A 25,330-nucleotide genomic window follows, 5' to 3' on the forward strand; every position below is an offset into this window, starting at 1 on the left:
AGGCTTATCTTCCTATCCAGCTGCTTCTCGGATGCTTCTGCACTATGCCAGTCACAGCACTGGCTGCCCATACAAAACTCAATTTAAACTCATGACCCTCATCCACAATGCTCTCCATGGCGCCGCGCCACCGTACATTGCTTTCCTTCTGTTCATACATCACCCAGGCCGCACACTCCGATCTGCTAACACACTCAGGCTAAACACTTCTCTAATACGAACCTCGCATGCTCATCTCCAGGACCTCTCTAGAGCAGCACTGGTCCTCTGGAACGCTATAACCCAAAACATCCAGACAATTTTGGATGCACTGAACTTCAGACGCGCCTTAAAGACGCACCTCTTCAAAGTACCATACCAAACCTTCTGATCTAGTCCCTCACCCCCACTGTAGGCACCCTCCCCATGGCTTTCCACTTTTGCCTATCATGTACACTTCCTAACCCATACCTCCTGTACTACCCCCACCCAGTTTCCTAAGAACTGTACATCACATGTTATCGTTGCATTAATGTGTTCCCCCTCGCTCCACCTCTGGCCCCTGGACTTTCTCTATCACCCAACCCCCTTTGTTTCCAAAGACTTGAATACCATATGTAAGTCTTGTAATTTCTGTAAATTTCGTATTGTTTGTGTTTCCTATATGCCTTAAAATTGCTGCAGAATAAGTTGGCAATGTACAAATAAAGATTATTATTATATTCTTATCAATCACAAGACCCATCGAATCCATCAGACTGTGAATACTGTTGATACCAAATGGGTTAGTTGGGTTTTGCTGATGTCTCCATTGTTTAGACGGTTAAAACAGTGATGCATGCTGCTCTATTTTTTATTAAATAGAATATGCAATGGAGATAAGCTTACCATCATTCCCACCAAAAACATACTGGCTGAGGTAAAAAAAATAGGGGATATGGTTTGGGGCTGAGACTTAAGACTTGTGATTTTACAGCAGCTGAGCTCTAGTACACCTCTAAATAATGCAGTCCCAAATAATAATCAGATACTAGTTCTACACATTGATAGTGATTGCAGTACAGTTACCTCCAGTGATCACTGGTGACGTTTTGTCCGACTTGTGTTGTCCAATTTTGTTTTCTTCTTTATCTAGGTCCAGACCACCATAAAAACTTCTTCCAGGCATGACTGTAATCTCTGCACACTTTCTCCATCCTGATGCTACCCTCAATGAACCTTTCAGCATACCCCTATAGTACTAGTTCCCCTACAAAGCAATAGTGTCCCTCTGTAGCTTCACAAAGTACCATCCCCACCCTGTCACTCTACAAAGTAGTAATGCCCCTGTTTGTCCCACAAAATAATAGTGCTCATATTGTGGTCCCACAAATAGTGCCCTTACAAAGTGATAATTTTCCCACTGTGGCCCCACAAAGTATTACTACTTCCACTGTGGCTCTACAAAGTGATAGTGTTATCTCTGCGGCCCCCCTTAAGTAAAGTGCTCTTTCTGTGGCCTCACCCAAATAAAGTGCCCCTATGTGGCTTCACTTAGTCATAGTGCCTCTGTGTGACACACTTACGTATAAAGTTTCCTCTGAGGTTGCATGTAAGTATAGTGCCCCTCCTCTGTTGCCCAATTTAGGTATAGTGCCCTACTCTGTAGCACCTTAAAGTGATAGTGTCCCCTCTGTGGCCCCTAAAAGTAATATTGCTGTCTCTATACCTCCTGATAATGTTCCCTCTACCCACCCACAAAGTGATTAGGCTCCTTCTGTGGCCCCAGAAAGTAATACTGTTCTCTTTGTGGTCCCATTTAGGCATATTGTTCTCTCTATGGCCCAGCATAGGTACAGCGCCCCCTCTATATGCCTCATTCTAAATATCTCCAGCAGCAGTAGTTTTAGCTCACACTGTCACACAGGACTGAAGGGCGCTGCGTTGTTCTATGACAGCATAACCCGACTCTTTTCCCCATTTCCTGCACACAGAGCACCCCGGGGTTATCAGTTGGGTTGTGCTGAGAATAGAGCAGTGCAGTGTCAGCAGTCCTGTGTGACAATGTGGGTTAGTCCTACAACTGCCGGGGCTTTGGGAGCCGGTCTGGCTAGTTGACAGAGAGTTCAGTGTTGCCTGGTCACTGAAACTTATTTTTTTGCCAGCAATTAACATCGCCAGTAACGACCCCTTACAGGATGGTTAGCAGTCAGATGAAGACTCCAACACAAATCTGAGCACAGACTTATACATTGTACATTGATGCAAACTGCAGATCACTGATGCAATCAATATGCTTTCCTACAGAAATATACACTTTAAAAGGAAACAGTAACGGGCGGCCCTGCAAGTTCCCCTTCAAGTTCAAGGACAAAACTTATGTAGATTGTACAACCGCTGGACGACCCGATGGACGACTCTGGTGCTCCACCACTTCAGATTACGACACGGACCAGCTGCATGGATTGTGTCCATCTATATGTAAGTGCTAGAGTACTTTACACGGATTGTGCAGCTACTGAGAGAGAGCATTCACATGTGGATGAGAGAGAGTTCGCCATTTGGTAAAAAACATGACATCCCGAGGCTAACTTCACACGGCGAGCGCGATATGGGGCCATGAATCCCGCCCCCATGTGAAATCCCCAGGTATCACTTTGGGGGTGCAGGGATCCTCTGGTGCAGCTGTCACAGCCGAGGCAGAGAATTTCAGAGTTTCTCCCATTGCTTTCAATGGGGCTCACGCTGCTGCCGCCCGCCCCATTAGAGACAATGGGCTGCAATGTGAGATCCAGCAGTCAGATAGAAGATGCTGTGATTTGTTTCCCGCCCAGCATCGCATCACGTTGCCCGGCAGGAAGACATCGCTCATGTGTATCACCCCAAAGAATGGGTTTATATTTGTGCCAGATTTGTGCTTCTCAGAGCGCAATTTTCTCGTTCGTGTGAAGCTGGCCTTATCTGGATCAGCACAATTATTGGGATATCAGGTTTATATAGATTTTTTTAACTGCTTTTCCCTAATAAAAACACAGACATAACATGTTTATTATTCTGGGAACACAACTCTGTGAGGTCTTTTTTAGGGCTCGGTCAGACGAGCGGAGATCCGTGCGTTTTTCCGCGCAGAAAAAAAACTGCGCCACGTGCAGAAAACAATCCACATGACCACGTCCATTGCCATCCATATGTTCTATCTTTGGTAGATGGATTTTTGCCGCACACGTGGTGTGTTTTTTTTTCCACGTGGCAGAACACGCGGATCTCCGCTCATCTGACCGAGCCCTTTGAGGGAAGAGTTGTGGTTCTTATTGGTACCAGTTTGAGGTACGGGTGACTTTTGGATTGCTTTTTATTACGTGTTTTGGGAGGTGAACAAAATAAAAATAGCAATTTTGCCGGGGTCATTATGAATGTGCAAATTCCTATTATGTGATGCTTTTTTTATCGCATTTTATTCATTTAAAAGTCTTTTTTGTGGGGGAAAAATGTGTATTTATTTATTTTTTTTAAATCAAATTTTTATTGAATTTTCATAGATGCTCCATACAAAAATGTTGCATTGAGAAAGCTGACATAGCGATAGTTACTAGGGATGAGCAAGCGTACTCGGAAAAGCACTACTCGCTCGAGTAATTTGCTTTATCCGAGTATCGCTGTGCTCGGATCTGAAGATTCGGGTGCCGGCACGGAGCGGGGAGCTGCAGGGGAGAGCGGGGAGGAATGGAGGGGAGATCTTTCTCTCCCTCTCTCCCGCCCGCTCTCCCCTGCTCCCCGCTGCGACTCACCTGTCAGCCGCAGCGGCACCCGAATCTTCAGGGACGAGCACAGCGATACTCGGATAAAGCACATTACTCGAGCGAGTAGTGCTTATCCGAGTACGCTCGCTCATCTCTAATAGTTACTCATTTTAACATTAAATCTATCAGCAGTTTTACAATTATAATCAGGTTGATGGACATCATTTTCTAAGAATCCGCTTAATTCGAACTTATAACAAGTGTCTATAACTCGTGCACTTGATAATAATTGTACCAGTAAGCTGTCGGTACACAAACTAGGAATGTAGAACTCAGTTTACATTAAAGTTCACAGAAACAGGAAGGGGGGGGGGGATTGGAATGTGAGGGATAGGTAAAAAGATGGGGGTGTGGGGAAGAGGGGATGGGGGGGGGGCTGGTAGGTAGGCACGGGAAGCAACCCCTGAACATATATCCGAAGAGTCTTATCTCCTCCGGAACAGCGGGGCATTAAATCTGTCAATGTTCCCAGGCCTAGGTTAAGCGCTGAACGTCCGAGGTCTCGAGGTCTCCTTGAGTTCGATGTTTTTATGGGAGTTGTCCCATCCAGAGCAATTCCCTCCGAGGGTGGGATCATGGTGTTTTAATAATAATCTTTTTGGGGGATCTCTTGCTTTAGGGATTATGTCTCAGGTTTCTCCATGGGGACCAGATCTGGAGGAACTTGTCGTGAGTGCCTGTAGACCAGCTCAGGAGTTCTTCCATGTTGCATAACATATCCGCTTTCTCTCTCCATTGGGATATGGTAGGGGGTGTCTTCTGCAGCCAGTGTAGCGGAATTAGGGCTTTGGCCATGTCCAGAAGAAAGGCTATCAATTTATTTTTTAAAGGGTGGAAGACATGTGAGGGTTTCCAAAGGAAGATCATTTCTGCCCCTAAGGATAAGGTTGGTTGGATCAACTTGAGGACTTCCTCGACCCCTCTCCAGTAAGGTATAATATCTGGGCAATCCCACTAGATGTGGGAGTAGGATCCGATACCAGAGTCACATCTCCAACACCTGTTGTGGGGTGCCAGTTTATAGCTGAAAAGCCATTGTGGAGTTTTGTACCATCTGACAAGCAACTTGTAATGGCTTTCTTGCATGAAAATGCATGGAGAGAGGCCGTAGGCCGTTCTCATGATAAGAGCAGTGTCTGCGTTAGATAGTGATATTCCTAATTCTTTTTCCCACGATGTGAGAAAGGCGGGTTTGGCAGATAGCGGAGGTGCGATGAAATGTTTTCTCAGGTATGAGATTTTCAGTGTTTTAGGGTTTTTTTCAGTGAGAATTTTTTCGAATAAAGTTTTAGGACGAGTGGACCTATATTTTGCCTGGAATTTGCTGAGCGTTTTGTGGATGTGCTCTTTCTGCAGGAATGAGCAGGTTTGGTATGGAAGCAAACTCTGTCTCATTTCCTCGGGGGTTTTATGACTCAGAGCTTGCAGGTCTTCTATCTGACTATTATGAGCCCCTCTGCAGATATTGATTATCACTGGGTCTTGTGGAAGCCCCATCAGTTTGTATAAGGTCTGAAGTAGCGTTTTTGGCGAGGGTTTGGGAGCTAGAGACTCACTTAGCCCGTCCCAGATCTCACATGGGCCTTTAAGCAATGGGTTGAAGTCTTTTGCCCTATATGTGTTCTTGCTTGGAAACAAGAGATCATCCAAATAGTGATCCCCGTGGACTCCCTCAGCAAGGGCATGCAGCAGTGGGTCTTTCGATAGGTTAGTTAGATCTGTCCAATATCTGAGTTGAACTGCTCTATAGAAGTCTTGAATAGATGGGAGATCTAAGCCGCCCTCAGTTTTCCTCTTAATCATCAAACTATATGCCAATCTAGGCCTCTTCTGTCTCCACACAAATCCGGAGAAGGCCATACGTATTGTTTTGAAGAAGGACGTGGGTAGGTGTATCGGGAGCATACAAATTTTGTAAATTATTATAGGAAGCACATAGGACTTTAACACATTTTTCCTGCCAAACCAGGATAGTGCTGGCAAGTCGTAGGAGCGTAAAAGAGCTTTGATCTGGTCGATCAGGGGTAGAAAGTTTTGACCATATACACTACCGTTCAAAAGTTTGGGGTCACATTGAAATGTCCTTATTTTTGAAGGAAAAGCACTGTACTTTTCAATGAAGATAACTTTAAACTAGTCCTAACTTTAAACAAATGCACTCTATACATTGCTAATGTGGTAAATGACTATTCTAGCTGCAAATGCCTGGTTTTTTGTGCAATATCTACAAAGGTGAATAGAGGCCCATTTCCAGCAACTATCACTCCAGTGTTCTAATGGTACAATGTGTTTGCTCATTGGCTCAGAAGGCTAATTGATGATTAGAAAACCCTTGTGCAATCATGTTCACACATCTGAAAACAGTCTAGCTCGTTACAGAAGCTACAAAACTGACCTTCCTGTGAGCAGATTGAGTTTCTGGAGCATCACATTTGTGGGGTCAATTAAACGCTCAAAATGGCCAGAAAAAGAGAACTTTCATCTGAAACTCGACAGTCTATTCTTGTTCTTAGAAATGAAGGCTATTCCATGCGAGAAATTGCTAAGAAATTGAAGATTTCCTACAACGGTGTGTACTATTCCCTTCAGAGGACAGCACAAACAGGCTCTAACCAGAGTAGAAAAAGAAGTGGGAGGCCGCGTTGCACAACTAAGCAAGAAGATAAGCACATTAGAGTCTCTAGTTTGAGAAACAGACGCCTCACAGGTACCCAACTGGCATCTTCATTAAATAGTACCCGCAAAACACCAGTGTCAACATCTACAGTGAAGAGGCGGCTGCGGGATTTTGGGCTTCAGGGCAGAGTGGCAAAGAAAAAGCCATATCTGAGACTGGCCAATAAAAGAAAAAGATTAAGATGGGCAAAAGAACACAGACATTGGACAGAGGAAGACTGGAAAAAAGTGTTGTGGACGGATGAATCCAAGTTTGAGGTGTTTGGATCACAAAGAAGAACGTTTGTGAGACGCAGAACAAATGAAAAGATGCTGGAAGAATGCCTGACGCCATCTGTTAAGCATGGTGGAGGTAATGTGAGGGTCTGGGGTTGCTTTGGTGCTGGTAAGGTGGGAGATTTGTACAGGGTAAAAGGGATTCTGAATAAGGAAGGCTATCACTCCATTTTGCAACGCCATGCCATACCCAGTGGACAGCGCTTGATTGGAACCAATTTCATCCTACAACAGGACAATGACCCTAAACACACCTCCAAATTGTGCAAGAACTATTTACAGCAGAAGCAGGCAGCTGGTATTCTATCGGTAATGGAGTGGCCAGCGCAGTCACCAGATCTGAACCCCATTGAGCTGTTGTGGGAGCAGCTTGACCGTATGATACGCCAGAAGTGCCCATCCAACCAATCCAACTTGTGGGAGATGCTTCTAGAAGCGTGGGGTGCAATTTCACAAGCTTACCTCAACAAATTAACAGCTAGAATGTCAAAGGTGTGCAATGCTGGAATTGCTGCAAAAGGAGGATTCTTTGACGAAAGCAAAGTTTGATGTAAAAACAATATTATTTCAGATACAAATCATTATTTCTAACCTTGTCAATGTCTTGACTCTATTGTCTATTCATTTCACAACGCATGGTGGTGAATAAGTGTGACTTTTCATGGAAAACACTAAATTGTTTGGGTGACCCCAAACTTTTGAACGGTAGTGTATATTCTCTATTTTCTTGGTGAGTTTGACACCTAGATAGTCAACCGAGGCCTCCGGCCACGACAGGGGTGAACTGGACCTTAATAAGTTACAGTGTTTCTTGGGGATTGAGATATTTACTATTGTTGATTTGGAAAAATTTATCTTGAAGTTCGAAAAGGCACCGAAATCATTTAAGAGGGAGATAAGTCTGGGCAAACTTCTCCCCGGATCGGTTACAACAAACATTATATCGTCTGCGAAAGCTGCTGTGGAGAGTGTGTGTTTGCCAAGGCTTAGTCCTTTCATTACGGGGTCTTGCCTCACCCATTGGAGTAAAGGTTCTATTGTAAGTATAAATAAAGTGGGGGAGAGGGGTGTCATTGATCTTTAGTCTAACGTGCGGTTCTGTATATAGAGACAATATTGCGGAGATAAAGGGGGTGGGAAAGTTAAAGTTTGAGAGAACTCTCTCCATGTAGGTCCAGTCCACCCTGTCAAAAGCCTTTTCGGCATCGGTGCTAACAAGGGCCAGTGGGGTGTTATGCTTTTGGGCATATTTTATTGCGTGTAAAAGGCGTATGGAGTTATCTTTCCCTTCTCTGCCTTTCACGAATCCTGTTTGCTCAGGGTTGACCAGGGTGGGTATAAGGTCTTCCATTCTTTTGGCAAGTAGTTTGGCCCATAGAAACATGCGCATTTATTTTAACAGGATTTTTTTTAAATTAAACTTTATTAAACTTTTTTTAACCATACGTTTAGTCTCACAAGGGGACCTGAGGATACGATCGTTCGATCACTAGGACAGTACTCTACTGTACCTTCTACTAAGCCTATGATAGCAGCCTATTAGACTATGCCAGAGGCAGGGCCTAATAGGCTGAGAGGCATGGCAAATCTAGAGGCCTTTCCAGGCTTCCAGCTGCCATGGGAGCTCATTGATATCTTGCAATTGCACCACGAGCTGCAGATGGGTGACAGAAAGAGCCCTCTTCCCCTGTCATCTACTTTCATGCTACAGTTGTTATTGATTGTGACATGTGAAGGGTTAATCTGAGGTTTCTCTGCTCCTGGCAGTTAGAGCAAGAGCCTGGCTGCAGTAGTCAGCCAAACCACTGCCTTAAAAAGATGTATGTGCAGGTTTAAAGCCCATAAAAAGGCTTGACTTTACTGCGATAACTTGCTGCAACAAATTATCTTGAAGCCTCTTGTCCACGGGTGGGACAGAATATCGCTAACGATATTCAGCCGTGTGGGAGGAGACGTGAAGCACTACAATTGACAGGCTCACCACGGAGAATCGCGGTAAATCGCGGTATGCTATGATTTTAATCATGGGAGCGGAAAATCGCTATGATTCTCCGCTCATTTACAGTGGGCTGCGCTTTCCATAGGTAGCCTAAGAAAGCTTTTCATAGCATGATCCGCGGGCGATTTATCACCGCAGATAACGCTATGACTATCGCCCGTGGACAGGCAGCCTCACACAACAAAAATCATTAGAAGGGCTATTTCAGACGACCGTATATCGCTCGGTTTTCATGCCGAGCCGATACACGGTGTCCTTGTCTACAGGGGGAGAAGGATGGAAGAGCCAGGAGCAGGAACTGAGCTCCCGCCCCCTCTCCACCCCTCTCCACTATTTGCAATAGGAGGGGGTGAGACGGGGGTGGAGCTAAGTACCGGTGCTTAGCTCCGCACCTGTACCCCTCCCATTGCAAATAGTTAAATGGGGAAAACAACCCCTGTAGTGACATTAGTCACTGATAGAGCTGGCTAGGGTCTAGTACGACCCTACAGCTCTGCTATAGCAGGAAATCCTGGTGGTCACGTGACCCCCAGGATCCCGTAGTGAAAGCTACACTTCCACTTTCACTTTTCAGTATACAGCGCCCAATGAGCGCTGTGTACTAGGGGAAGGAAAAGGCAGAAAGCGTTAAAAACCCCTCTTGCCTTCTCCTCCGGGTAATCAGCTGTTACTAACAGCTGAAACCCCTCCTGTCTCTGATTGCAGAGCAGGAGGCTTAAATCACTGTCGTAATTTTACATATGGCTGGGCTTTGAGCCCAGGAGCCGTAAATTTACAGTGCCTGGTCCTGAATGGGTTAAAAAAAACCATTCACTGCCGAAATAAATTTGGGTCAGTTCCTAGTGAATAGCATCGACCGGACAAACTATAAAGTGAGACAAATAGGCTGAATACACACATAATGTATTCCAACATTTTCTTCTCAGCCACGTCTAGCAGCTTCTGGAAAACAGATTCTGTAACTGATGTCAACTATCAGATTAACTCAGATTCGGCCCTCACGTGGTACCAAGCCAGGAGAAGCTGCCAGCAACAAGGTGCAGAACTGCTGAGTATAACCGAGCTACACGAACAGTCATTCATCGCAGGTAAGAACCAGAATCGGAAGGGGCACATCCAAGGTTTACACAGATGGAGACATGAATATTACATGTATGACGAATGGCCTGGAACCAAGTCCTGTTCTTTCATGTCTGTTTTAATGCATAGAGACCACTGCATGCTGGGTGGTACACTTGTCGAGGACTTGTGCACTATATCCATTGGGCAACAGATGGTTGCACCTGCTATTGTACTCACATTGTGCAATAGTGTCTCTCCACCCTTGATGTTAGATTGGGTGGGAGATATATGCCTCGACAACCCCTTTAATATGAACTTACAGTAAATGTAAGAATTCCAGCCGTTGATGGCTGCCACTTCATGGAGCAATGTAGCGCCCCTCTGTATATAAACTCTATTGACTTTAATGAGCAAGGCTTTAAATACTACAGGCTGATTCTCTCACAAGAAAACCCAAAGATTCCTCAATAACTATCATTTCTGTCTGTTTCCTATGAGCATTGATCTGGTTGAAGATTAAGGAGTAGATTTATGAAAACTGTCTAACAGAGAACCTGTCTTAGCTGCCCATAGCAGCCAATCACAGGGCAGCTTTTATTTTACCACAGCACTATGAGAAGTGAAAGCTGCGCTGTGATTAGTTGATATGGGCAACAATGACGGGTTTTGTTTTAAAGAGTTTCATAAATCTCCTTCTGTGTCTATTGAACCATCACACCTCGCAACTGATGATGAGCGAGTTTTCCAAAGTTCGGTTTGGTTGATTCGTCAAATTTGGACAAAAGGACAGTTCTGCCCAGATTAGTTTGAAACAAACAGGAACTTCATGAAGACCTCTAAAACTGCTGTATAACACTGTCTAAGAGCTATAAAAGCCCTGTAGGAGCTTCGTAGGTCACCTAGGAATGCATATAAGTACTTCTGAGTTGTTTTACAGTGAAATTAATGAAACAAAATAAGAAAAAGAAGGAAAAACATGAAAAAGGAAAAGAAGAAGGGAAAATAAGGAAAAAAAATATTTTTTTTTATTCTCTCTTAAGAAAACAAGAAAACAATTAAGAAGAAGAAAAAGAAGAGGTAGAAGAAAAATTTTAGCGGATTCAACCCAGACAAATCGCTCGAGATTTGGGTTTCTACCAATCCGAACTTTTAGCAAAGTTTGACCCGAAACATGGTTCGAGTGTACTGCCGGACACGTTCATTTAAACAATGTCTAAAGACATTAAGTCCGATGAAGGAAGTGACGGACGAAATCCTGGACTCACAAATTGGTGAAGAGTCGTTTAACAGATGACAAGTTAAAAGACCATCTGATCCATGTATGAGGGAAACTGAGCGTTATTTCCGTGACTGATTAATTTTGAAAAATCTGCGGCTGCCAAGATCACCAGACCAGATGCCACCAGATTCCTTCCCTTTGGGTTTGCTGAAGGGCCAACAAGAAGTCGCAAACAATTGACACCCACAAAGATTTGATAAAGCACAGTACTATGCGCCGATGAGCACAGAAATCTGCCGCCTTCACAGAGCAAATATGTTGCACAATTGCATACATGGTCGTCTGAAACAGCCCTTATGGAGGAATGTTTGGGTTTCCTAGTGAGAGGATCACTGTGTATTTCCATAGTTGGATACATAACCAACGTGGTTGGCTGGTCGGGGTACATATTTGTACTGAAGGCTTTGTGCTTTAAATAAAACACTAAATTAAAACTTATGACAATTTAAGCTGTATGTAATCCATGATGTATCTCATCCATATCTTGCAGGGTTAACACAAGATCTCACCACAGCCTTATGGATCGGGCTCAATAGTCTGGACTTGAACGCTGGCTGGAGATGGGACGGTGGAGGTCCTTTCAGATATCTCAACTGGCTTCCAGGTGAATAAGGAGGTTGATCTCTAGATAGTAAAGTATTGTGTAAGGAGCCAGGTGGACGGGTGACAGACAGTGGCGGCAATCGATTATCTCCTTACTGCAGGTTATGCAGAAACAGAAATGGTAACACAACATGCACAGTAATGCGGAATGTATATATCTTCTACTGTATTCACACAGACGTGTGCCTGTGCCATATATGTTTATTTGTACAGATGTAGCAATCGTTAAAATGACAGGTACATTGTGATAACTCGATTTGCGGCATTGTAGTACATTGCAGCTGTTGTCAGGTTACGTCATGCAAGGTCTTGGTCTTGGTCTCTACTCCGTGCTGTACGCACACTGTTACTGATGAGACCTCCAGTATCAGGCTTGTATCAGGCTTGCTCAATGTCCGTAATATGGCTCTGCCTCCCCCTGCACGCACTATTCCGGGCGCTAGCAGCCCTTTTGCCAATGGCACAGCTCTGGGGCTTCTGAGTGAATGCTGCAGGGGACACTTAGTGGCCGGATCACACCACCACACAATACAGATCTTGGTCTCAGATCAACCACTTCCTGTCGAGGCTGGAACTCCTCCCCAGAGGAGCAGCCTCTGGAATTACAGTGTTACCGTCTGTAAACTACAGATAGACAGTCCTTTGAGTCTAAAGTGGCATCTAATGTGCAAAAGTAATAGAGTAGGAATATAGAATTACCATACAATAATAAATGGTGCACCATCGTGCATACAGTGTATACTATAGAGAGAGGTACAACAGCAGGAGGAGAGACATCAGTGGCACTGCAGAAGTCTTAATGAGGCAGAATCGGAATATATGCCCTGTGTGAACATACCCCAAATGTTACTTTTTCCTTGAGTAGTGTATTCATGTTGTATTACCTGCATCACTGTTACCTAATATAACAGCATCTACAAGGGAAATCAATAACCATCGCACAGGTTAGATATTTAACCCAAATTTGTTGCTTCCTTTAGGAAATCCATCCGAACAATCTGGAGTAAACTGTGTAGTGGTAAATACTGGGAAGAACACAAAGTGGGAGAACAAGGAGTGCAAGGAAAAACTGGGCTATATCTGTAAAAAAGTCCCCAGCAAGTCCTCTGAGGTCCCGTCTTCAGGTAGGAAACGGTCATGTTTGTAATAAAGAAGCAGTAGACTGATTTCAGTCATGAGATGGAAAGTCGTCATCATAGGACAGTTGTTTTTAGGGAAACTTGAAATGGCTGCTAACAGAGAACAATTATTTTTACAGCTTCCATTGAGTTCAGTAGTAGCTGCGTAAATCATTAGGCTGTGAGCCCCCCCTAGTGAAGATTGAGAAATTATAAGACTGATTGGAAATGTAAAAAGTGGAGCTCAGAGTCCAATAAATAACTTCCAAAAGTAAATAGAATATTAATGTTAATGAATGAAGCAGTCAGTATATTATATATAAATCAGTATATTGCTGGAGCTCGCAGTGTGGATGGACCGATTGTAAGTTTTGCTTTGGTGCATTATGATATTTGTGTACATCCCTGGATAAGATATAATGTTATTTGGAATTAATGTTCCTTTAGTCCTATTGAATGTGGTAAATCTTGGATTAACACAAGAGAGGACAGTATACGGGTACATATAGATCTGTATACAGGTACATATAGATCTGTATTAGAGATGAGCGAACGTGCTCGGCCACGCCCCTTTTTTGCCCGAATACCGCGATTTCCGAGTACTTCCGTACTCGGGTGAAAAAATTCGGGGGGCGCCGTGGCGGCACGGGGGGTAGCAGTGGGGAGTGGGGGGGAGAGGGAGAGAGAGAGGGCTCCCCCCTGTTCCCCGCTGCTACCCCCCGCACCGCCACGCCTCTCCCCGCCCCCCGGCGCCCCCCGAATCTTTTCACCCGAGTACTGAAGTACTCGAAAATGGCGGTACTCGGGTGCGTAAGTACTCGAAACGAGTAAGTTCGCTCATCTCTAATCTGTATACGGGTACATATATATCTATATACGGGTACATATAGATCTGTATACGGGTACATATATATCTGTATACGGATACATATAGATCTGTATACAGGTACATATAGATCTGTATACGGGTACATATATATCTATATACGGGTACATATAGATCTGTATACGGGTACATATAGATCTGTATACAGATACATATAGATCTGTATACAGGTACATATAGATCTGTATACGGGTACATATATATCTATATACGGGTACATATAGATCTGTATACGGGTACATATATATCTGTATACGGATACATATAGATCTGTATACAGGTACATATAGATCTGTATACAGGTACATATAGATCTGTATACGGGTACATATATATCTATATACGGGTACATATAGATCTGTATACGGGTACATCTATATCTGTATACGGATACATATAGATCTGTATACAGGTACATATAGATCTGTATACGGGTACATATATATCTGTATACGGGTACATATATATCTGTATACGGGTACATATAGATCTGTATACGGGTACATATATATCTGTATACGGGTACATATATATCTGTATACGGGTACATATAGATCTGTATACGGTTGCAAATGGATCTGGATAAGTTGGGGGCAGAAAAGTGGTAAATAAGGTGTAACTGATAAATGTAAGGTTCTGCACACGGGCGGAGGAAATCCATGGCACCGTCACACACTAAATGGGAAACCACTGGGGACACTGACATGGAAGGACTTGGCGGTTTTAGTTAACTGTAAGCTTAACTGGAGCAACCAGTGTCAGGCAGCTGCTGCCAAAGCATACAGGATCATGGGGGGCATCAGAAGAGGTCTAGGGGCGCATGATGAGAACATTGTTCTTCCTCTTTACAAGTCACTGATCAGACCACACATGGAATATTGGGGACAGTTTTGGGCACCGGCACTCAAGAAGGACATATCAGAGCTTGAGCGGGTACAAAGGTGGGCAACTAAAGTAATAAATGGAATGAGCGGACTACAATACCCAGAGAGGTTATCAAAATTGGGATTATTTAGTTAAAAAAAAAAAAGACGTCTAAGGACGACCTAATAACTATGTATAATATATCAGAGGTCAGTACAGAGATCTCTCCCATCATCTATTATACCCAGGACTGTAACAAGGGGGTGCTCTAATAACTATGTGTAGATATATCAGGGGGGTCCATACAGAGATCTCTCCCATCATCTATTATACCCAGGACTGTAACAAGGGGGTGCTCTAATAACTATGTATAGATATATCGGGGGTCAGTACAGAGATCTCTCCCATCATCTATTATACCCAAAACTGTAACAAGGGGGCGCTGTAATACTATGTATATATATATCAGTGGTTAGTACAGAGATCTCTCCCATCATCTATTTATACCCAGGACTGTAACAAGGGGGCGTTCTAATAACTTTGTATGGATATATCAGAAGTCAGTACAGAGATCTCTGCCATCATCTATTATACCCAGGACTGTAACAAGGGGGCGCTCTAATAACTTTGTATAGATATATCAGAAGTCAGTACAGAGATCTCTCCCATCATCTATTTATACCCAGGACTGTAACAAGGGGGCGTTCTAATAACTTTGTATGGATATATCAGAAGTCAGTACAGAGATCTCTGCCATCATCTATTATACCCAGGACTGTAACAAGGGGGCGCTCTAATAACTATGTATAGATATATCAGGGGTCAGTACACAGATCTCTCCCATCATCTATTATACCAAGGACTGTAACAAGAGGGAGCTCTAATAACTATGTATAGATATATCAGAGGTCAGTACAGAGATCTCTCTCATCATTTATTTTACCCAGGACTGTAACAAGGGGGCGCTCTAATAACTATGTATAGATATATCAGGGGTCAGTACAGAGATCTCTCCCATCATCTAGTATACCCAGGACTTTAACAAGGGGGCGCTCTAAAAACTATGTATATTAGGGGACTCAGTACAGAGATCTCTCCCATCATCTATCTATAACCAAGACTGTAACAAGGGGGCACTCTAATAACTATGTATTATATATCAGGGGTCAGTACAGAGATCTCTCCCATCATCTATTATACCTAGGACTGCAACAAGGGGGCGCTCTAATAACTATATATAATATATCAGGGATCAATATAGAGATCTCTTCCATCATCCATTATACCCAGGACTGTAAAAAGGGGCCACTCTAATAAATATGTATATCAGGGGTCAGTACAGAGATCTCTCCCATCATCTATTATACCTAGGACTGTAACAAGGGGGCACTCTAATAACTATGTATAGATATATCAGGGGTCAGTACAGAGATGCCTCCCATCATCTATTATACCCAGGACTGTAACAAGGGGGCACTCTAATAACTATGTATAGATGTATCATGGGTCAGTACGGAGATCTCTCCCATCATCTATTATACCCAGGACTGTAACAAGGGGGCACTCTAATAACTATGTATAGATGTATCATGGGTCAGTACGGAGATCTCTCCCATCATCTATTTATACCCAGGACTGTGACTGTAACAAGGGGGCGCCCTTTACATCTAAAGAAAAGATGGTTTTTACACCAATAGAGAATGGGGTTCTTTACTGTAAGAGAAGTGACTATGGAACTCTCTGCCTGAGGATGCGGTGATGGTGACTTTGATAAAAGAGTATAAGAGGGGCCAAGACGCCTTTTTTCAGTGTAATAATATTACATGTTATATCACTGATTACTTCACAAGGGTCGGTGATCCGGGGATTATTCCGATTGTCAGATTAGAGTCAAGAAGACATTTTTTCCCCTAAGATGAGGAATATTGGCTTCTACCTCATTGGGAGTTTTTGCCTCTGGATCAACCATGCAGGATGACAGGCTGAACTGGGTGGACAAGTGTCTTTTTGGCTTTATATAGTATGCTGCTATGTTACTGCGACACCAAGAACCTGACAGTTGTAAGACTGTACATAGCGCCCTACGGATGCACATCACATGACCCCAATAAATAGTTCTTATTATGCTCTACTGAAATTAACACCCAGCTGCACTCCCCAAACCAGATTTTGATCATCTCAAGTATATGATAATTCCTGAAGTTCTCTCTTGTTACAGGGACCAATGATCCCATCTCTTGTCCATCATCATGGATTCCTTATAACGGATACTGTTATTACCTGGTTAAGGACAGAAGGATTTGGAAGGACGCCATGTTATCTTGCAGGAAAGAAGAGGGCGACCTTGTAAGTTTGCACAATATTGAAGAAGCAAGTGCTGCTGCCTCACAGTTTGAGTTTGGTAAGTATGCCCAGGTTCACTACCGATACCGTTAGTCTCAGGCTCTGTCCACATCGGTGCTCAAAGCTCTGTGACTTTTATAACCAGGATTAAACAGTGCACAATGCTGGTCTATTACGTCTGGGAAAATTCTGGACTGCATGATGGAAACTGAACGGATCGCATTATACTCAGTGGGTCCCTTCTGGGCCGTTCACTTTGGTCACATGATGGATCTGTTCAGCCAGTGGATTCTACAGTATTTTCCTGCTCCAATGGTGGAGTAAAGAAGTGAAACCTGCAATGCTGATGTGAACATAGCCTTACATTTACAGTGACTAGTCTTTATGTGATCGATCGACATGAGATGACTGGGCAGATATTAACCTAATGATGCTACCTCTTTAATTGAAGACAAACATGGGGGCAACAATGTTGCCTGAGCTGCTGCAGCCACAGAGATTTACATCATGAATTCATGAATGGATGTGAGTCAGACCTGCCCCTGATTGGCTCAGCGCTGAGAGGCAGCAGTCACTCACCCATTCATGAATTCATGAATGGGTGTGAGTGAGGCATGCCTCTGATTGGCTCAGCGCTGAGCCAATCAGGGGGCAGGTCTGACTCACACCCCCTTCACACCCACTGCAGGACGGCCGCGCGGAGCTCCGGCTATCAGGAGAAGGTGAGTATACAATTTTTTTTTATTTTAACACATTTTAGGATGAATTGCTGGGAAGGGCTTATATATTTAACCCCTTCCCGACAATTCACCCCGCGCACGCCGGCAGCCCATTGCTTTCAATGGAGCGGCTGTATTGCCGCTCCATTGAATTCAATGGGCAAACATCGTTCTTCTCTGCCACAGCTGTTACAGCTGTGGCAGAGAAGAATGATTTGTCTTCTATATGTTCTCAATGGGGTCGGCGCTGCTGCCGCCGGCCCCATTGAGCGCATATAGAGAAGAGAACAGGAATCGCAGATCGCAGATAGGTGCAATCTGCGATTTTTTGTTCTATAATTTATCGGACGAGCGCATAAAAAGCGCTCATGTGTCCGATACCATTGCGAAGCAATGGTTTTATAAAATCGCCGGACGCATGCGCATGCGCAAATCGCGGCTAAAAACGCCCGTCTGACTAAGGCCTTAAGGTGCGTTTACACGGAATGATTAGATCTTCAAAAATAAATTGCTGGATTGTCCGAATTTGAACAATAATCATTCAGTGTAAAAACAGACGACGATCGAACGATGAATGATGATTCGTTCGCTTATCCTTCATTTCATGCAAGCATGAAAATCATCGTTAGCTCATTCACTAATCGTTTGGTTTGAATACCAATTGTTCAGTCATTTTCATTCACTTCTACAGTGAATGTGAACGATTTAGCGAGCAAACGATTTATCTTTCTGTCTAAACGGGCTGCACGGGCGAACTCTGATATTGTTCGCTCGTGCAAACGATAAATCGTTCCGTCTGAAAGCCCCCCTAATCTTATGTAAACGGTGTGATCCCTTGTTATCTGCCTTTAGATTTCGAGAGTGATATCTGAGCTTGGTTCTGAAGCTGTATCAATGTTATGAGCCAGGTGCTGTGTTTATGTTATCAGCTTGATTCTGGTGCCGTATTTATTCTTGGAGCTTAGTTTCAGTTCTGGTATTGTATTTATGTTATGGGCTTGGTTCTGGAATTATATCTATGCACTCATATTATCTCATGCTGAATCTAGTGCTGTATGTATGTTATGAATTAGATTCTAGTACTAGATTTATTCACTGAGCTTTTCTGTTGTGGGTATGCTGCTACTGCAGCGTCCAAGAAGCGGGCCACGGCCTAGGAGACAGCAGGGTAGAGTTTGTGCCTTGGCACGGTGGCTCTACCGTCTCCCACCCAGAGGGTAACCGGTGACACGTCCTAGGGCAGGTTAATGAATGGGAACCGCCTTTGGGATTACCTGAGTCGTTTTAGTCACTCGTGATGTCACCGTTTCTTCTGCAGCGATGATTCCTGTGTCAGGGTAAAATTCTAAGTACAGCACCAATCTGGCCCACCCCACTTGCCCCGTTGCCGGCGGTAAAGAAAAAAACACCACACAGAGGTCTGGTATCATTCCTCACACGGGACATGGCTGCGCTTTGCCGAGCTTTATTACAGATTACATGAGATCTTATACCCTTTGTCCCATCCCCAGCAAGGGGTGATGGGCTCATAACCATATATGGGCAGTCCGGATTTCCGGCCTGAGACAGTGAAAACAGACGTTATCTTGCTACGGCGCCTCTGGCTTATGTACAGAAAATCACGTATTCAATTAACTCCAGTGCAAAGAATCACCCACTCAATTCTAAGAAAACGGCCAAGCATGCATTCTCCATATATGGGAAGTCCGGATTTCCGACCTAAGACAGTGAAAATTATGTACATAGTGGAACATCTTGATATCTTGCTTCTGGGAAAACGGCCAAGTACACGCGGCCTTGTGTCTGGTTCCGTATCTTCTCTGAATTTCTAGAAACATCTTGTCTTCGCCTTGCAAAGCCTTAGGAATATCTGATTTAAGGCGACATATAAGTTTTTTCTCTCATTTGGAATTGAATAGAACTTGCATACAGGTATAAAAGCATAAAAAACATTTGGCAATATATATATATACCCTCACAAACCCCCCTAAAAAACTTAATATGGAGATCAAGTACCAGGCCTTGCACTCTTCCTCGGTCGTCTCTCCCTTGCGTCAGGGTTTCTCCACTGCCCGTAAGTCCCTACTCCTAAAAGGGAGGGATCCCTACCTCACCTCAGAAGGAGGCCATGGATTCCCTGGGCTTATTTCCGGGCATCCATACCCTCTATCTGTACGAGTTAACACCCCGCAGGGTGTGCCCTCGCCGGAACCTAAGGTCTTCTGCACTTTCCCTAGGCAAATGGGAAGTCCACTGACAGTCCATCTTATGAGACCGGGGCGGCGCAGTACTAGTACATTTCTCCTTTTCTTTGGTAGCGTATGTGGTTGGCATTATCGGAACTGGCTCTTCATCTTTTTCAAACAAGGGAAATGTTGGTGTCACATTATCCAGTCCCTTACTCATACTCTTTTTGATCAAAGGGATAATACACAAACAGGAAATTACATACCCCATCTCCTTCTGCTAAAATCATATCCAGGGCCACTCTATTTTGGAACGCCATGGATGCAGTGGGCCCTAACTGGTCAGCTAACCCTTGCAAAAGCATCTCTGGTGTAATTTACAAACCTCTGCTGATTGTAATAGATATAATTCATCCAATCTACATTATTATTAACAGTGACAATAGCAAATAAGGACTCAAAACCTGCTTTAACCTGATCTCTAGAATTAAATTCATCTGGCACCCCCCTTGGCACTCCTATTGTATCTATGTGTACATGTGGATTAAAGCTACCACCTGGAGCGTCAACTTCTCTCTTAGCACAATGTGGTGTTGGATTCTCACCCTCAGTGTAGTCTTCATATTGCACATTTCATTGTATTAATTTGTTCTGAAACAGGGGGCTAGTGTACAGTAGTCAAAGGTGTGTGTTAGAGGAATTGTACCATATTATAGCATGTAAAGGATATACAGGATCATTAGTTCTTTCAGTGCGAAGTGTGGATCCAAGTGGGCTTTCCTTCGAGCTTGACTGCAGTTGGGGTGGTGAGCAACATCTGGTAAGGACCTTTAAACAGGGTTTCTCTCTCAAACTTTTTCACATAGACCCTGTCACCTGATTTCAGATAGTGACACTCATCTGTAGGACCTGGGAGAAAAGCAGAGACTGCAGAATGGATTACTAACAATTCCTTGGAGAGGCCTATGACAAAATTAACAAGAAAATCATTCCCCAAACTCAGCTACTGTGGCATGTATCCTCCGGAGAAAAAGAAAAACTAATGAAAGACACTCAATTCAAGATTTACCCGTTTCCTCTATTAAACAAAACAAGAATCAGCGCCTTACTCGCACAAAACGATTTAAAAGGATGTGAGATACTTTTATGTACTCACCTGGTGCACGGCCAAAGCTCCTGTTCAGGAGATTGACCGGCACCTTATATCCGAGTTTGCTTGTAGCGTCCCTGGAGTCCCGAATCCAGATCACCGGAGAGCGTCTTTGGGGTTAACAGCCGTGACCGGCTGTTTGTGCAACAACTTGTATTTAAATAGAAAAATTTCCCCCGCGCTCATGGGTTCCAGCAGAGATGAAGGACACAGTGTCCATAAATAACTTTAAATAATTTATTGGTTCCTTTGCTACGCGTTTCTGCGGGCTTACCCGCTCTCTTCAGGCATAACCATATAGCAGAGACATGAGTTACATTGGGACAGAATAATCTACAAACACCTATTAATATTTGAAATGTGATATTCCTTTAAGTGAATTCATTATTAGTCTGTTCCTGCATGCAATATCTTATCAAAATTTGAGACAGGAGAAAAAAAAACAAAAAAAAAAACTTTTACTAGCTGTTCAAGATCCTCACCCCCTCCCTTGTGCAAGAGGGATGAAACATTACTACGTACTATTACATCATCTAGCTCCACCCCTTCGATATTGGCACATTGCGTCTTTCTTCAGAGCTCATTTCAGCTTAACAGTCCAAGCATCCACATCACAACCAAGCAAAGTCCCATGCATGGGGGGGGGGGGGGGAACTTTTATCCCCAGTCATTACCTGCATCACACATTCCACACAGCCCGAACACGGGTCACTAACTCACATACATCCATGCTCTCAAGTCTGCTCCGTTACCCCCCTTTGAAGGTGTACCAGTACATGCAGATGCACAGACAAAAAAAGTTTGACAAACATACATACATCAGTTGAAAAACATTGAGGTGAGTGCTATTATAAAGTACATGATTCTATTGAGATGAGATTGTGAATGAGCGCTATCTTTGACAAATTATGTGAAAAGTTTGCTGATACATTCTATATTTCTTATCTACTGAAGCTATTATATGCTGTATTAAACGCTGAAGTATTTTAGAATCTGTGGGTATTTTTCAGCCCCCCTTGTGACCCTGAGCTCAGAGTGAATCTGAAAGCCCCCACCTTTTTAAAACATCTCTTATCTCTCTACGAATATGAAACACAGACTGAATTGTTTTAGCTTAAACTATTGCCTGACCTTGCAACATTCATTTTCAACCCTTGTATAAGTAAGAATATAACTTAAAAATTGCTATATTTCCCTGCCTACTAAGACAGTATAATTAATTAAATTAATTTCAATTCATTTTAAGCAAGCAGAGACATTATCCAGGGTCAGCACTTCATTCTCTCTCGCTGTTATCTTCCGACCTTGGAAAGCTTACACAGACTCGCAGCTACATGTCAACAAAACTCTTCTCCCCTAAAAGCAAGCTCAGTTAACTATTTGCACATACAGTATATACATATATACACATATATATCCATATCTATTATCTATCTTGTATTATACACATTTTCATCTCTCTTTGCCAACAAATCACATGCATTGTAACTTTCTTCTCGACTTGCTTGTTTCTCATACTTCTCCCTACCTAGCTGCCAATATAACCTTTAATAGACACTCTCCTGACGCCCTCTTGATCACTTACTGTACTTTTCAACATTTCACTTACGGATACTTTCTTAATACGTGTACATACTTAACTTTCTCTGACTGTCTCTCTGCTTCTAGCAAACCTTGGTCTTTCTCGGTCCTAAAGACCTCCTCCCAGACACCATTTTGTAATCTGCCGTGCGGGTCGGTGTCACACATTTTCATAAGTTTTGTTACATTTTACAGATTCATCCACACGGCGGCAGCCCTTGAGGGGCCCAGTCTTCTTTAATAAGATCTTACGCATATTACAAAAACAACAACAATAAAAATAACACGCTCCATAGAATGCATCCCTCTTAATTTTCAAATTGTCAGCCCCTTATATACCGGCAAAACAACCGAGGGTCCCTTCTTCTTATGGAACCAGCCCCATAAAATGCATCTCTCTGAAATCAAATCGTTAGCCCCATATATAAGGCAAAACAACCGAGAGTCTCTTCTCTTATGAAGCCTGTCTCACAAAATGCATCCCTCTCTGCTAAACCATTAACAACTAACTAAACTAAACCGAGGGTCCCTTCTCTTGTGAGACTAAATGAAAAGAAAGAGAAAAAAAAACTTCTGCAGATACAACAATCTCCACTATTATTAAAACGTTAAAACTTCAAAGTACAAATAAACTACAGACTAGTTTCCGGGTGACCGATTGGTGCGCATATCACGGTCAGTGGTCCATGACGGCAAACCCGAAGCCCACACGAGTTACCGTGTAGAACTCTTAACCCAACCCGTCCGGTCACAAACCACAGATAGTCAGTCCTGCTGCAAGACTCTCAGCGTAAAACACAACATAAATATATGCTGGCCTTACCTGGAGTTCTAAGTGAGTTGATCAGGCTCGGTTTGCAGCAGGACGGCTTCCCCGTGGCGTGGATCCGGGTGAATTGCGCTGTAAGCTCCTGGTTTTACCGCCCCACGTTCGAGCGCCATTTGTCAGGGTAAAATTCTAAGTACAGCACCAATCAGGCCCACCCCACTTGCCCCGTTGCCGGCGGTAAAGAAAAAAACACCACACAGAGGTCTGGTATCATTCCTCACACGGGACATGGCTGCGCTTTGCCGAGCTTTATTACAGATTACATGAGATCTTATACCCTTTGTCCCATCCCCAGCAAGGGGTGATGGGCTCATAACCATATATGGGCAGTCTGGATTTCCGGCCTGAGACAGTGAAAACAGACGTTATCTTGCTACGGCGCCTCTGGCTTATGTACAGAAAATCACGTATTCAATTAACTCCAGTGCAAAGAATCACCCACTCAATTCTAAGAAAACGGCCAAGCATGCATTCTCCATATATGGGAAGTCCGGATTTCCGACCTAAGACAGTGAAAATTATGTACATAGTGGAACATCTTGATATCTTGCTTCTGGGAAAACGGCCAAGTACACGCGGCCTTGTGTCTGGTTCCGTATCTTCTCTGAATTTCTAGAAACATCTTGTCTTCGCCTTGCAAAGCCTTAGGAATATCTGATTTAAGGCGACATATAAGTTTTTTCTCTCATTTGGAATTGAATAGAACTTGCATACAGGTATAAAAGCATAAAAAACATTTGGCAATATATATATATATACCCTCACACCTGCTGTTGGAGTAAATCTTCTGTCGCGCAGCTTCTGTGGGGGAATTCCATGCTGTCGGAGTAAATCCACATACACATGTACTCTTTAAGACACAGCCTCCCGAAACGGACGGGCGACTGGTCATTTTACTCAACTTCCACAGGTTACAGCTTAGCAGTAAATGGCTCAGTGGTGCGACAGGGAGAATTCACGGGGATGCAGGAGAAACCACACTCTAAGTTATCTGTAGGTCCTGGCCCGGGGGACATTCTTACTTCTTAAGCTCTCTTTCTCTACCGGTCCACACTCACTGGCTACTCCACGCTGCACGACTCTCAAAACACTTCAGTTGTTCTCACAGACAAGAGGCCATCCTCTCGGCCTCCTCCATCTTCTTGCACTGCATCACTCAAGCAACATCGAAAGACACTGACAAGAGGCAAATGCATTCGGACTAGTTAGCAGGGGCCCCTGTTGTACTGGGCCACTACACTATCTTGCTGATTTCTTCATAAACAGGATACAGAGTGCCTATTAATGAAATATATATAGCTTTTGTCTTATGATGGGGAGGAGAAGTGGCGCCAAAAAAGAAAAATTCCGCACAAGGTGCCATCCAACCTAAAGGCTGGCACTGGGCATAATATACCTCTGATACAATTGTAAAAAGAGTTTTGGAACTATTTAAAAACACAAGGTGTCAGGCGGAGTACAAGAAGTATTAGCGGTGTCAGTGAATCTCCATTCACCTTATTATCAGGGTGTCTGATGTTTGTACACATATTTACAGTCATGGCAATACAGAATATCTGCTGATGAGTATAATATAACAAAAATAACATAGATAATAAGAATAATACATCAGCATGAAGAACCTGCAGGGCCTCAGAGACTGTAATAGTTGATGATGCCTCAATGAGTTTGTATTGGATCACCGCTCACCTTCAGCACTTTCTTTGTCTCTACTTTGTAACAAAGTATCATCACCTGGAGGAGGATGCATAATAACATGTAAATATAATTTATTTTCTTCTAGGAGATGCGGAGTATGTTTGGACGGGACTGAATGACTTGAAGACTCAGCTATTTTTTGAATGGAGTGACGGATCCCCAGTGACATATACAACATGGCAGAGAGGAGAGCCATCTCACCTCAAGAGCGAACAAGAGGACTGTGTTGCGTTATCCACTAAGGTATGACACTCTGAACCCGGGATCATTAAGATGTTGTATTTATTAACTGGTAGGATTAAA

General features: G+C 43.5%; 1 pseudogene; it reads left to right on the forward strand.

Moving 5' to 3' along the window:
• Positions 1-25,330, forward strand: part of LOC136586586 (macrophage mannose receptor 1-like) — a 208,211-nt pseudogene that overhangs the window by 2,788 nt on the left and 180,093 nt on the right.

Source organism: Eleutherodactylus coqui, chromosome 12 (assembly GCF_035609145.1).
Source record: "Eleutherodactylus coqui strain aEleCoq1 chromosome 12, aEleCoq1.hap1, whole genome shotgun sequence".
In the NCBI taxonomy this organism is placed as follows: Eukaryota; Metazoa; Chordata; class Amphibia; order Anura; family Eleutherodactylidae; genus Eleutherodactylus; species Eleutherodactylus coqui.